The sequence below is a fragment of the Chiloscyllium plagiosum genome, chromosome 6 (genome assembly GCF_004010195.1).
Source record: "Chiloscyllium plagiosum isolate BGI_BamShark_2017 chromosome 6, ASM401019v2, whole genome shotgun sequence".
Lineage (NCBI taxonomy): Eukaryota > Metazoa > Chordata > Chondrichthyes > Orectolobiformes > Hemiscylliidae > Chiloscyllium > Chiloscyllium plagiosum.
This window is the reverse complement of record NC_057715.1, coordinates 20,591,874-20,606,723: the sequence shown is the minus strand read 5'-3', so window position 1 is coordinate 20,606,723 and position 14,850 is coordinate 20,591,874. Positions and strand designations below refer to the sequence as shown.

Below are 14,850 nucleotides of genomic sequence, written 5' to 3'. Positions count from 1 at the left end.
GTGAAAGAGAAATAATATTTGGAGTTCATTACAAGGTAAGGCACTGAAAGGAGAATCAATGGATGTACTGTAATTGCGATTTTCTAACAACGTCTGATAAATTGCCAAATGAAAGATTATCATGGAAAACAATGTCTCCTCGTGTACGGGTTATATTATGGTTAGTTCAAACCCCTTGCAAACATATCGAGGAAATAGACCAGACCACAACTTTTATCTCATTTAAAGGGAAGTGTAAACTGCTGTCTTCCAGATATAATTTTAATGTTCACACTACGCTATTTTAAGCAAAACACACTTTATTCTCACCCCAGTTAAAACACAAGCAAAAGAAAGAAGAATCAGTACACTTTGATTCTATTGGCAAATTTAACAGAATAATAAATTATTTAACACTGAAACAGTAACTGCCATAGTAGTAACATCCCATCAACAAAGGCAAATTCAGTAAAATAGATTGTCTCATGTGCAATGTTTCTCCAATCCAAGAGGAAAGACCATCAAGTGAAAATCCTGGCAGAGAGAGAGAACTTAAGAGTTTTGCTGTAGCAGGAAGCGATGTGTGATGGCTTCAAAATCCCAACAACTATTGAAAGGTAAGCTAGAACCCTGGTTCTGTGGGAGCTTGACTCCAACCATTCAGGCTGCTTCTATTGTTCCAACTTTAAAATAATCTAAGGCCTCACAAGCTGTTTACTTTATTGGCTCAGTACCTCTGTCTCAACCTCTCTTCGTAAAGAAAGCCAGGACAAAATGCCCCTTTTTAAAGCTATAGTAATGCCACAGTTAGCAAGTCCACATAATTACAAGATTGGCTAGGTTAGGAAGTAGAGCAAAGTATAAAATTGTTGTTTACTCAGTTTGGCAAGATGTAATGAATAGTGTGCCACAGGGATCAGTGCTAAGATATTAACTGTTTACAATTAAGATAATTGAGTAGGATGAAGGGACAGAGGGTGTGTTTGCCAAATTTATAGGCATCACAAAGATAGATTGGAAACTAAGTTGTAAGGGAACACAAGGAAACAACAAAAAGTGTCTAGATAGGTTACATAAGTGTGCAAGGCTGCGGCAAAGGAATATAATGTGGGAAAATGTGAAATGTCCATTTTGGCAGGAAGAATAAAAAAGAACCATATCATCTAAATCATGACACGTTGCAGTACTCTGTTAGCAGGGGGACCTGGGTGTCCTCATGTATGATTCACAAAAAGTTAGGACGCAGATACAACAATCAATTTGGAAAGCTAATAGGATGCCATCATGTATTGCAAGGGGAATTGAATACTGTGCACTTTATTACTCACCTTATTTAATAAAGAATGTAAATACGTTGGAAGCAGTTTAGAAAAAGTTTACATGGCTAATGCCTGGAATGGATGTGTTGTCTTTTGAGGAAATTTGGACTGGCTGGACTTGTGTCCACTGGGTAAGAGGTGACTTAATTGAAAAATATAAGATCCTGAATGGTCTTGACAAGGTAGATGCAAAGAAGATCTTTCTTCATTTAAGGGAATCAAGCAAAGAGGGCCACTGTTTGAAAATCAGGGGTTGTCCATTGAAGACAGAGGATTGGAAAGGTTTGGAATTATCTTCCTGGAAAAGTGGTGGAAACAGAATCCTTGAATACTATAAAGGCAGAGTTAAGTGAATATCTTGTGTTTTGGGGATGCAGATTTGAGGTTACAATCAGATCAGCCATCATTTTATTGAATGGTGGAGCAGTCTCAAGGGGCTGAATGCCTATTCCTGCTCCTAATTCACATGTTTATGTGCAAATTAAATTAATGAGACAAGAAATTAACATTGAGATGCAAATGATAATGGGACTACAGAATGATTCTTCCTTTGCCTCAATCCTGAAAGTATAAGTCAGTTTCAGTGCCAGCAAAGCCACTTCACCCTAATTGGCTAATACAAAACAAAATGTTGAAACTTGAGTAACTCTGGTGCTTGTATTTGTCAATCCAAGCCTTACATTTTGGGTCTATGGGGAGATTTTTATGTAGTTTTGAAAGTTTAATTCATTTTGTCCAAGAGACAGCTTAAATGAAAGTATCACTTGAGCAATACAGTAAATAGATATCATGCTGGAGCGTACACTTTTGGCTTGATTTGCAGTGCAGTGTGTGTGCCAGCAGTCATATATTTTCAAGTCCGCTCCCGATGATCTATTGAAATTTTTCACTGTTCAGGTGATAACATTAGACAGTTCACAGCTACATTAATAAGATCATAAAAAATTGATTATGCATTATCACCATATTGTAATATACAAGCTGTTTGTTTCAAGTACTTTGTTAGTATGCCTAATATGTATCCTGAATATATGTTACTTTTCTTTGTTACAGTTTATGCTCTAATCTTTGCTTTCATCCCTCCCTTCGTGTGTTACTTCAGTAATCTACTCCCACCATGTTCATTCGTTTAAAGTCCTTACTATCCTTTCTATCATGTCAAAAATCACACATACACTCCTACAGACAGACACACACACACGCACACACGCACACACTCCTGCAGACCCATACACTCATGCAGCCCCTCTCTCATACGCTCACACATACACTCCCACAGTCACACCATACACGCACCCTCTCACAGTCTTATACTCCAGTACACTCACACATACAATGCACACATTCTCAAAGACACTCATATGCGCACACACAGACACATATATAAGTTTGTGGGGTGAATTTGTAGTTGCAAAATTACATTTTATTTTGCTCAGAAACTGCATGAATCCATTATAGATTCTGCAAATGCCTTGTTTAGAAATGGAATCAGTCTTAACATTGGGCCACAGACAGCCTCACACAAGGCATCTCACACCTTCAATGTATTATCTGAGTCAACATGGCACCTATTGTTAAAGTTCACTTGAGAATGTAACTTAAAAAAAATGTTCTGGGATTTACATATGAAAGAATTGAAGCCAACATGGTCATTCTAAAAGATGAGAGACTTAACAAACAATCAAGGTCTTTTTCAAGATATAATTTCAGTTACATCACATTGTTAACATTTGCTATAAATTCTGCATTTTATGATCTTATACTCCACAACCACTTGATGAAGAAGCAGCGTTCCGAAAGCTAGTGCTTCCAAATAAGCCTGTTGGTATGTCCATCAGCTCATCTGGAATAGTAGGATCTGACCCAGTCCTTGCTGTAGTCTCTCAAGTGAGAGGTTGCATACCACTTCAGCTGGGTAAAAACAATGACTGCAGATGCTGGAAACCAGATTATGGATTAATGGTGCTGGAAGAGCACAGCAGTTCAGGCAGCATCCGAGGAGCAGTAAAATTGACGTTTCAGGCAAAAGCCCTTCATCAGGAATAAAGGCAGAGAGCCTGAAGCGTGGAGAGATAAGCTAGAGGAGGGTGGGGGAGGGGAGAAAGCTGGCCAGCCCACTTAAAAGGGCTATAGATGAGTTGCACAGAATACATGTCCAAACCTTGACTGCATCAGGCAACTATCTGTGTGGAGTTTGCACATCAGGGCTTCCTCTGGGTACTCCAGTTTCCTCCCACAATCCAAAGATGTGTAGGTTAGGTGAATTGGCCATGCTAAATTGCACAGAGTGTTGAGGGATGTGTATTAGTCAAGGGTAAATATAGGATAATAGGGTAGGGGAATGAGTTTGAGCGGGTTACTCTTTGGAGTGTTGGTGTGGATTTGTTGGGCAGAAGGGCCTGTTCCCACAGTGTAAGGATTCTATGATTCTATGAATACCTGACGACTTGTCATTGTAGTTTCCTTCGTTGATTCAGGAAGTGGATATTTCCATTATTCAGATGCAAGTACTAACAAGCAGAAGGCACATCACAATTGGGTAAGAATTGATAGAAATTTGAAATTTGAAATTTTTTTAGCAAAGGTGAAAACCGGGTTGGAACACATTAACCATTCTGCACCACATATTGGAAATTAGGTTGTCTGATACAATGACATGCATTGACAGTTATGTTATCATCTGAATAGTATGAAATTTGGTGGACTTCAGTTGTATCAAATAGCTTTTGATACATGCTGTAATCAGTGGAAACTATTATATTTGAGAAGGCATCAATTTAGAGAACTGTCTTAAGTGTTTGAGAATATTGATTGAATATGTTCCTATGTCAGTTTGCCTTGAGAATTCCTCCTGAGTTAAGCTTTTAGTCTCAGGTTTGGACCAATTTCTGCCAAGTTCTTCCTAAGGTGTATTTACCACTACAGCAGGGAAACATTTAATACAATGTAACAGAGCAATCATTTCAACCAGATTAGTTGGCTGTATTGCGTGTCACTGTGATTTTTCCATAGTTTTTTCTAAATCCCAGCAGGAAGAGAGATGGATTGGGGACATTGGTTCCTTACTTGATACAGACCCATAAAAATAATTCAAGGACATTCTTGATTATAAGCCTATGACAAATATAGACAAGCATGGTTGACGTTTCTTCACTTGCATTGAATAAAGCAAAAACACAAATACATAAGGTTCTAGCACGGCAGTATAAATGTTGGAGGAATAATGTTTCTGCTGCAACTCTGAGATCTCAGAAAATACTCATTTAAAATTTTTGAACACTTTTCTATTTCAGAGTTGATAGTTATTCATCCATACCCAACCAGAATAATAATGTTGAACATTGCATTGCTACATCTACTCCTTATCCCAGGTCACCCTATTCAAGGTTTTCCCTTCCACTTTATCTGCCCCATCTCCAACACACTCCAACACCAGTTCTTTCTGCTTGCCTTTGTCGAAATGTGATAAGTGCCTTGTCTTCCTCCACCGTCATAGTTGTCCATCTGTAAAACTCCACACAGCATGCCTTTCAGAAGGGATCACTTCTCATTAAAGTAATCACTTTTATCAATTCTTCACCAAATATCTAACATGAGAGATATAATTCATCTTGAACTGTATCACTGATTACAGAAGCTCCATTATGTATGATCTCACTACAGGAAACATGCCTTGTATTTTTCTTGCTGCCAAAAAAAAGTTGCCCTTTATGAAATCAATTTTTCATTGCTGCTTTTATCTTGGCAATGTTCAACATGTTGGTGTGCTTGTAGTCTATATCAAGCACAATGAAAAGAAAACCATATAGACAACTGAAGGTAAAATATCATATTTTATTCTGCGGAGCTTTTTTAAAATGCAGTTAAACTCTAGAAGTTGATGTTTTCTGACATCCTTTGCAGGAATCAATGGCATGATACTAATTGTACTAATTCAGCTATGATATCATTTTGATCCAATTTGAATAATGAACCTTGAAACTAGTAGAAGCACATTTCAAAATAAGTTTTGTAAAATTGCCAGCCATCTCAAAATTACTCAACGATGCTCATGTGTGCATAGTTATGAAGCAAAAGCTGAAATTTATGTCATGAATACTTATGTTAGGGTTGATTGGCAACAGCAAGCATGAAACGTTACAAATTTGATGATAATTGTTAAAGGCATTCTCCATTTTTAAACTACAAATTAAATATACTGTAGTGTGTATGTTTTTAAATGTAAGAAATGGATCAAATTCATATGAGACTATTCATGAACAAACGTAGTTTCAGTCTTACTGGGGGCTAGAGATTCACTTCAGTAATCACTATTACACTCAATTGGTCATTGAGGAAAATAACACTGGAGACTGAGAAGCCTTCACACCGAGATCATTGCATAATAAAGAAAAAGCATATACAGTGGAACCTCAATTATCCAAATACCAATTATCCGAAAATCGGTTTATCCAGAGGAGATCTCGAGGTCCTGATAGAAACATTACATCAAAGATGTGTTTCCAACACTGATCGCGTCTTTTGTTTACAGTGATTAAACAGAAACCGTCTCCAAATGACTGACTGCCTGCCCTCTTTTTCTCTCCCCACACTTTCCCTGGAGTTCCACACAGGGGTATATCCTAAACCCCCTTCCCCTGATAATCTCTCTAATATTGACCTGTACAGGGCAAAAGTGGAACCTGTCAAGAAATTGCAGTAAAAAGTTGTGTGTGTGGCTGTGGCTGTGTGTGTGTGCGTGCACGCGCGCTATTTGGAGACTTACCCCACAAAGGCAGCTGCAGCAGTAGCAGCAGCAGCAGTCTTATTGGTGGTGTACAGTCTGGCTGCCCCGGAGAGGGGGTGGGAGCAGTGCTGGATGGGGATGGGGGAGACGGGGCGCTGTGTTGGACAGGGCATTTGGGCGGCTTTGACACACGTTTTTAAAGCTGTTCAGAACCAGAAATTGCTGCAGAAACTCAGCGTGTCTAGCAGCATCTGTGGAGACAGAGAAACAGAGATAGCGTTTCAAGCCCCGTGTGACCCTTATTGAGAACTGAAAAGAACTCCTTAATCATTTGACAAAAGTGGACGAGGGATGATGGGAAACAGAGCATGTGGAGATGCAATGCCACAAAGGAATAAGCTTTTAATTGTGGTGAAAGGGAAACAGATATAAAATGGGTACAGGGTTTGGGGAGAAGGAGGGGGCGCTGCTGGACAGGGCAGGGGTGCAGGCAGGGGGCGGTGTTGGATGGGGTCGGGAACTGGCACTGGGGCTGGGGCTCGCACATGGTGTGCTGCTGCAGTTTCCTGAACGGGGAGCAGACTTTAAAACCTCCAAGCCCCAGAGGAAAGGCATTTAATCGATTAACTGAATAATCGATTATCTGAATGAAATAGTGCCTGCCCATTTCATTTGGATAATCAAGTTTCCACTGTATTCTTTCAAATAACTGAGATAGATGACATAGAAAAGATTAGCAGAAAGGAGAGAATCGGTTATAGTGAACCATTTAGGCATCGATAACATGGGTAGAAAAAGGAAAAATATTCTACATAGAGAAAATGAGAAGTTTAGGCACAAAATTTAAAAAGACTCAAATCTTTGCATCATTACCTGAACTGCATGAAAATTAGAATTGGATACGTAAGGTCAGAGAGACCAATGCCTGGCTCAATGACTGGTGTGATAGAAAGGGGCATTGGCATGAGAACAAAGAAAAGTGAGGGTTTTGGTAATAAGATGGTCATTCTCAAAGCCATACTGGGACCAGTGGTCTTGTGAATAACTAGGGAAATAACAAGCGTTTAAAACTAAACAATGGAGACATGGAATTAAATGTGGAAAGATGCAGTGTTTCAAAGCATTGCAACTGGTAATAGAGGAGAAGATTAACATGAGAAATACGAATTAGGGAATGGCGGGTAGGGATAGAGGGGGAAAAAAATGTCTGCACCAATTTTCAGGACTAAATATTAGAAAGATAACAAAAAGACAAAGAAAAGGGCTGTCTATTTGAATGTGTGTAGTATTCATAAAATTCATAAAATGTAACTAAAATTAAAATTCATATTGAATAAATAAACATTATCAGAAGTCATTAAAGAAACACAACTGCAGGATCTCAAGGACTGGGTCCTGAATATAAGTAGCGTATGCTATCCAAGAAGACGTTTAGAAGGGAGGGGTGGGGGAAGGGGATCTCATTGAAACTTATGGAATACCAAGAGGCTGGAATAGAGTTGACATGGAGGAAATGTTTCCCTAGTAGAGAAAACTAGGATCTGAGGGCACAGCCCCAGAATGAAGGGACCATCCTTTAGAACTGAGATAAGCAGGATTTTTTTCAGCCACGGGATGGTGAATCTGTGGAAATCATTGCTGCAGAAGGTTGCAGAGACCAAGTCATTGAATATATTTAAGACAGATTGATAGGTATTTGATTGGTAAGAGAATCAAGGGTTATGGGAGAAGGCAAGGAAATAAGATGAGAAGCAAAAGCAGTTATGATTGAATGGTTAGACAGACTCAAGGGGCTGAATGGCCTACTTCTGCTCCCATATCTTATTGTCTAATGGTCTAAGAAGAATAAGAAACATATAAAAAATGAAGGCCTAACCTTAGTTTTTGAGGACGACATTTGTGCAATGATTTGATTAAAGTGATCTGGAGGTATAAAGATTTTTGGGTGCAGCATTGACTAGAATGTGATTGTAAATGTATGTCTAGTTTGAAAAAGCGAAGGTTGGGTCTAAGACTGGTATTTTAATCTTAAATAATAGCCATTATGTGGTCATGAAAGCTAAAATAATTGCAATTTACTGGCATCAACTGGCATAAATGGAAGTGTAGACATTTACAGGCATATTTCAGAATACTCAGAGTAAGTACATTCCAGGTATAAAACAAAATTCTGCAGGGAAGACCTGTGATTGTGATTAAGTGAAGGAGTTTGAGAAACACCAAATTTCAGGATAAAGCTTATAATTTTACAATGATGAATAGCAATTGAGATGGTTAATCAGAGTATAAACAATCTACAAGTTTGTTCAGAGGAAAAAAACACGAGAAGCTGAGAGGATGCTAAATAAAAATGTAAAGATAGATAACAAGAGATTCTATAGATACTTAAATGGAAAAAGAGTAAATTAAGTGAGTGTTGGCCCTGTGGAGAGTGAGTAGGTTAACAGGAAATAATATAGAAATGGTGGATAAAGTGAACACATATTTTGTTTCTGTCTTCACTTTAGAGAACACAAAGAAATTGAAGTAATAATTGTAACTCAGAAACTGGGAGGGAGAAGCCTAGGAAATTGCAAATTACTACGTGAGAACGGCACGGTGTTTCATTGATTAGGACTTGGGCTTGATTCAACCTCAGGCGACTGTCTGTGTGGAATTTGCATGTTCTCCCCGTGTCTGTGTGGATTTCCTCTGGGTGCTCCGGTTTCCTCTGACAGTCCAAAGATGTGCATGCTGGGTACACTGGCCATGTTAAATTGCCCATAGTGTCCAAGGATGTGTAAGTTATGTGGATTAGCCAGGGTTACAGCAATAGGGTAGGGGGTGGGTCTAGTTGGGGTACTCTTTGGAGGTTTGGTGTTCACTCGATGGGCCGAATGGCCTGTTCCACAATGAAGGGATTCTATGAAGTGGCGCTGAGCAAACTGATGGAACTTCCAGTTGGCAAGTCTTTGGTTCCAGCTGGACTTCATCCCAGGATCTAAATAGAGATGATTAATGAGATAGTAGATGTGTTGATGTTAATTTTCTAAAATTCTCTCAATCAAGGAAAATTTTCAAATAGGGGAAAAAAAAGATATAAATAAAGTATGTTAGCACAAACAACAGAAGGAAACAAAATTGTGATTTTTTTTATTTTTGGAAAGCCTTTATTAAATCTATTCAGTTGTTACTCTGGTACATGTCAAAAGGTAGTGAATGAATTGTAGAGTTTTAGTCAAGAAAATAATTAAAAATTTAAAACAGAGTGTGAATCACCAGCAATTATTACGCAATGTAATATATTTCTTGGCTGTATTGACAAAAGAACTAATAAATAATTTGTTATAAAAGCACTCCTTTTGACTAATGATGTTGAACTAGGTTACAACAGTTTATTCATTTGTATGCAGTGGAACTCACTTTAGGAGTGTCCACAGTATCCTCTAAGATGATCTGAGTTGAATTTTCTTCCATTGCAGGAAAGAACTAATCAGAATTGACTTAAGGCAACAGACATTCTTCCAAATAACTGAGAAAACTCCACCCAACAGCATATCTGGATATTGGTGGTCAAATCTTGATGAAATGTGGTCAGATGGACCCTTGGACTGAGGAGTGGCAGCTGGAGCTGAACTTAGATCAATGTAAGTTGTTGCATTTTGGTACGGCAAATCAGGGCAGGATCTCTACAGTTAATGGTAGGTTCCTGGGGATTGTTGCTGAACAATGAGACTTTGGAGTGCAGTTTCATAGGTTCTTAAAGGTGGAGTCAGAGGTAGACAGGATAGTGAAGAAGGTGTTTGGTACACCTGTCTTTATTGGTCAGTGAATTGAGTGTAGGAGTTGGGAGGTCATGTTGCAATGTACAGGACATTGGTGAGGCCATTTTTGGAATACTGCATTCAGTTTTGATCTCCCTGCTATAGGAAAGGTATTGTTAAACTTGAAATGGTGCAGAAAAGATTTACAACGATGTTACTGGAGTTGAAGGGTCTGAGCAACAGGGATAGGATGAATAGGCTGAGGTTATTTTCACTGGAGCATCAGAGGCCTAGGGGTGACCTTACAGAGGTTTATAAAATTGTGAGAAGCATGGATAGGGTAAATAGCCAAAGTATTTTTTCCAGGATAGGGGAATCCAAAACTAGAGAGTATAAGTTTGACGTGAGAGGGGAAAGATATAGAAGGGAAAAAAGGGGCAACGTTTCCATGCAGGGGTTGGTGCATGTATGGAATGAACTGCCAGCGGAAGTAGTGGAAGCTGATACAATTAAGGCATATGAATAGGTATATGAACAGGAAGGGCTTAGAGGGATCTGGGCCAAATGCTGGCAAGTGGTCTAAATTTATCTGGTAGGCATGGACAAGTTGGACTGAATGGTATGTTTCCCTGCTATACAACTCTATGACTCTGTGAATGCAAGCATGATGATAAAAATGTAATGAATTTTAATGAATACGTATACTGCCGAGCCAAAGTGAAAAGGTTTGCAATTACAAAATTATAAGTATACTCAGGGCGAATAATAAATTGCAAATAAATTAAGACAATGTATAGAATTGAGTTGAATGAACAATTTTTCTTAGCAAAGACCTTATAACAGTTGACTGCACAGTTCCCAAACTAAAAACCCATTATATTGTGCATGTAAATATAATGTTTAGTTTTAGTTTCCTCACATAAAAATGGATCTTCCTTTGAAGCAAATCCACCAAAGCTTTACCAACTGGATTCCTACAAAAAGAAAAGTTTCTTATGAGGAAAGATTGTGTATTTTGGGGCTATTTTCCTTGGCATTTAGAAGAATGAGAGAAGATCTTACTACAATATGTAAAATGTTTGACGGGCTTAAGATAAATGCTGAGAGGATAGTTTCCTTGGTTGAGGAGATAAACTAATCATCACAGTCTCTGAATAAAAATTCTTTCATTTAGGGCTGTGATGAGGTAAAATTTCTTCACAAACTTGTGGAGTTTTGAGACTATCTGTACTGTGGATGCGTAATATTTTCAAATACAGAATACAGAGTTGGATAGATTTTTGGATATTAAAGTAAATGGGCAGATTGTAGGAACTCAGGCTTGACTTGTAGAAAATCAGAAGGCTGAACTGACTATTTAAGCTCCTCTTTCTTAAATTAATATGTTCTTATTGGTTATACAGTATTGTACAGAAGCCTGATAAATGTCTTCAGGATTTGAAACGTTGTAGTAGGGCAATGAATAATAGATTCTCTCCACTGGTCAATAATGTTATAAAGAGATAATAGAGTACATTTAAAAAGTGAAAATGAATAAATATGGGTAGTTTGTTAAAATCAGTTTTTTATTGGGTGAATGCTTAAAATCTGCATATTTTTGCCATAAACTATTACTGAAGCATAGTTCTTAAACATTTTCAAGGAAATTTGGATACACCGTGATACAACTGATAATATAATTCTGAACTTAGCAAGTGTGAAGAAACTAATTTAAAATGAGAAATCGAAGAGAAATGTCTTAAACGTTGGCCTATTTGCAAACTATTTTAAGGAGTGTTCGAATATGTAAGGAATTGAAGAGCCTTGTTTGGTGATAAACTTGGAGGATAGTATATGTGCTTGCAGGTACAGTCTGAGATAATCCAGACTGGTATCTCAATGTGCAGGTTGCAATATTAGTTTAAAGTCCACAATAAAACATGGTGGTAACAAAGAATAATACCTCCAGAGTCAGGACCTGAATTTACAATTGAACCCATGTGTCACAGCAAGAAAGGGAAGACTCCAAAGTCAAGTCAAGACTTTGGAAGGCTTTTAGAAAACAAATAAGTAAGGAAAAAAATTCACGCCTAAAGAAAAAAGAATACAGAAGACTTTGAATATAGCCCTACATTCAAAGTCTTCTGTATTCTTTTTTCTTTAGGCGTGGATTTTTTCCTTACTTAGTTGTTTTCTAAAAGCCTTCCAAAGTCTTGACACATGGGTTCAATTGTAAATACCCTAAAGAGGGAGAGATATAAACTCAGAAGACTTTGAAGCCTAGCCACAAACCGGTGACACTACAGAGAGTAAAAGCACAGGATTGGGATTTTTTGACGCAAAGAAAGAAAATTGCAACTACTCAGCCAGGTCAATCAGGCGTGATAGTTCATGGGAATAGCAGCTGAGGTGGAGAAATTGCCATTTCATCAACCATAATGCTGGAAGGCCCACAACAGGCATGAAGTGGAATTTCAATGGCAATTTCTCTCAGTGGCAGTTTCAGTGTCTTTAAACTGTCTCATGCTTACATGAAAATAAACAAAACTATCAAAACAGCATGATTTCATATGTTTTCGGTCCAATAGCAGATGATGATCTCATAAGAAAAAATTTGTGGAAGAAAGTACTTAGGAACATGATCTATTGATTAAAACATTTGGACCTTACTTAAGCCCCAAAAGAAGTTTAGTGATAAAACAGGCAAGATTTGATTGGTGATATCAGTACTTGGCAGAATGAATAGAAATTCTTGAACTGATTGAAACAACTTAGCAGGATGTTGTGTGTACAGAATCTTGAAGGATGGCTTAATTATAAGCATGTATTAGTTAATGTGGGAGATGGGAATTTATCAGATTTTCTTCAATCCAAGGAAGAGTAATGCTGTAATAATTCACTACACAGAAAGAAATTGAGGTCCAAAATTGGTTAGCACAGCAAAGGAACAGTGAAGATTCTTCTGACACAGTCAGATGGGTAGGCCCCCAAGTTAATATTGTGACCTCCCAAAAGCCCACCAAAATGCCAAATCAATAGAACTTAATGTCATTAACCATCGTAGATGGTCCAAGATTTGACCCCAAACAAAATCTTAATAAATGTCCAACACATAGAGTTAACTGCTAATATTTGTGGCCAGTTGGGTAACGAAAGAAAACATTTTAAATCAACACATCAAAACCAAATAAAAGGTTGTGCAAAAGGAAAATGTTCCTGAGAATTGGAAATTGAGCAAAAAAGAATTCAACTCAAGAAGCCAAACATACAGAACAACAAAGGAAGATAAACCTTTGAAACAAGGTCAAAGAGAATCAAAGAGAATCTGAACCATCAACTTGAAGGCTTTGAAACAGAGTTTAAAGTCGATGCATGAACAGCTGTTTAAATACTAGCAGAAAGCTTGTCATGGTTGAAACCTGTGAAATTCAGACACGCAGGCACAAAGTATCAAGGTCCAGGAAGCACAGACCTTCAGGTGTATGGACAAGTAACTACAAAGCTAAGCTAGAGTATAAAATATTGACAAAATATTATATATAAACACAAGAAGCATAATATCTCATTGTTGATGTCTTTGAGAAAGTGGATACAATACTTCTGAATGATGACCCTTAGAAATTCTATAAGAATTTCGAAGCTGTTCACAGGATTCAGCAAATTAAAGCACGGCCATCACTTTGCTCTGCAAGAAGGTACTAAAACCAGCTGTTTGTACATTCTAAGGAAAATTCCCCATCTTTTAATGGGAAAACTAGAATATCAGATGGTATGATTGAAAGAAAGGTCATAAAACAGTGGCACCCAGGGCCAATAACATTTCTTAAGACAAGTGGAGAACTAGGTATTGTGTGTGGAACTTACTCTGTTCAACAAAGGAGTGAGAAGGGAAAGCCATTCTATTTTGATAGTTGGTAGCTTGGCAAAATTAGTAACAAATAAATTTTTCACAAAACCGTTTGCTAACATTTGGTCCGGCCGATATGCATAGACCAAGAGTCAAGATTGCTGATTACTCTGGTTACTCTATTCTTGTGGTATTTAACTGTCATTTAGGATCTCCTGTGCAACAAAAATGTTTTTTATGGAAAACAGATGTTATGTCTGATATAGGAGGACTGCACTGCCTTTCTCTATCCCCTGTACTCCACTTGTCACTACATAAACGTAATTTGTTTTACTCACGTCTGTAAGTGTTCAAAGTTTGTGCGAAGATTTGTAGCTCGGGTGCTCGTTGTTGTGGTTCTGTTCGCCGAGCTGGAAGTTTTTGTTGCAAACGTTTCGTCCCCTGGCTAGGCGACATCATCAGTGCTTGGGAGCCTCCTGCGAAGCGCTTCTTTGATGTTTCCTCCGGTGTTTATAGTGGTCTGTCCCTCTGCCATAACGGCACACAAACCAACAGCCACGCTCAGACAACAACTCACCAGAACAAAGGACCCGAGGATGAATGCCATGCCTCTAGGAATTCCCTGGCTGTTCTCTGTCTGGCTTGCCCTATGATAGTAGTGTTGTCCCAGTCGTATTCATGTTGCTTGTTGTCTGCGTGTGTGTGAATTTGACTGGGACAACACTACTATCATAGGGCAAGCCAGACAGAGAACAGCCAGGGAATTCCTAGAGGCATGGCATTCATCCACAAACTCCATCAACAAACACATCGACCTGGACCCAATATACCAACCTCTACAGCGGACAGCTGCAACTGACAACCGGAAGCGACAGGGACAGACCACTATAAACACCGGAGGAAACATCAAAGAAGCGCTTCGCAGGAGGCTCCCAAGCACTGATGATGTCGCCTAGCCAGGGGACGAAACGTTTGCAACAAAAACTTCCAGCTCGGCGAACAGAACCACAACAACTCACGTCTTGATGTAGCCAATCGTGTGTTTTCACTATATTAGACTGGGAATTTTAAAAAATATCAGTCAACCATTGAATATACACCAATGTACTAATTTATTATGAAGCAAAACTTGTTTTGTGAAGATGCAAAATTGGTTAACATTATTTGTAATATGAAAAATGACGTTTACTCCTCTGAATAACACATTCACACACACTCAAATACATGAAAAAAAAGAGATCGACACCAAGTAAATAG

The 14,850-nt window shown here is 38.3% G+C and overlaps 2 long non-coding RNA genes across 3 annotated transcripts in view; one reads left to right on the top strand and one right to left on the bottom strand.

Annotated features, from left to right (window-relative positions):
- Positions 1-14,850, top strand: part of LOC122551116 — a 109,771-nt gene that overhangs the window by 79,479 nt on the left and 15,442 nt on the right. The window contains exon 2 of the long non-coding RNA XR_006312004.1: positions 9,486-9,650. This is a non-coding gene — a long non-coding RNA (uncharacterized LOC122551116). The remainder of the gene's footprint in view (positions 1-9,485; positions 9,651-14,850) is intronic.
- LOC122551115 overlaps positions 1-14,850 on the bottom strand; it is a 207,563-nt gene that overhangs the window by 177,317 nt on the left and 15,396 nt on the right. The window contains exon 3 of one of the 2 annotated variants that reach the window (XR_006312002.1): positions 8,881-9,004. The exons of the other annotated variant lie outside the window; for it this stretch is intronic. This is a non-coding gene — a long non-coding RNA (uncharacterized LOC122551115). Of the gene's footprint in view, positions 1-8,880; positions 9,005-14,850 lie in introns of those variants that run through there. 2 annotated transcript variants of the gene reach the window in all.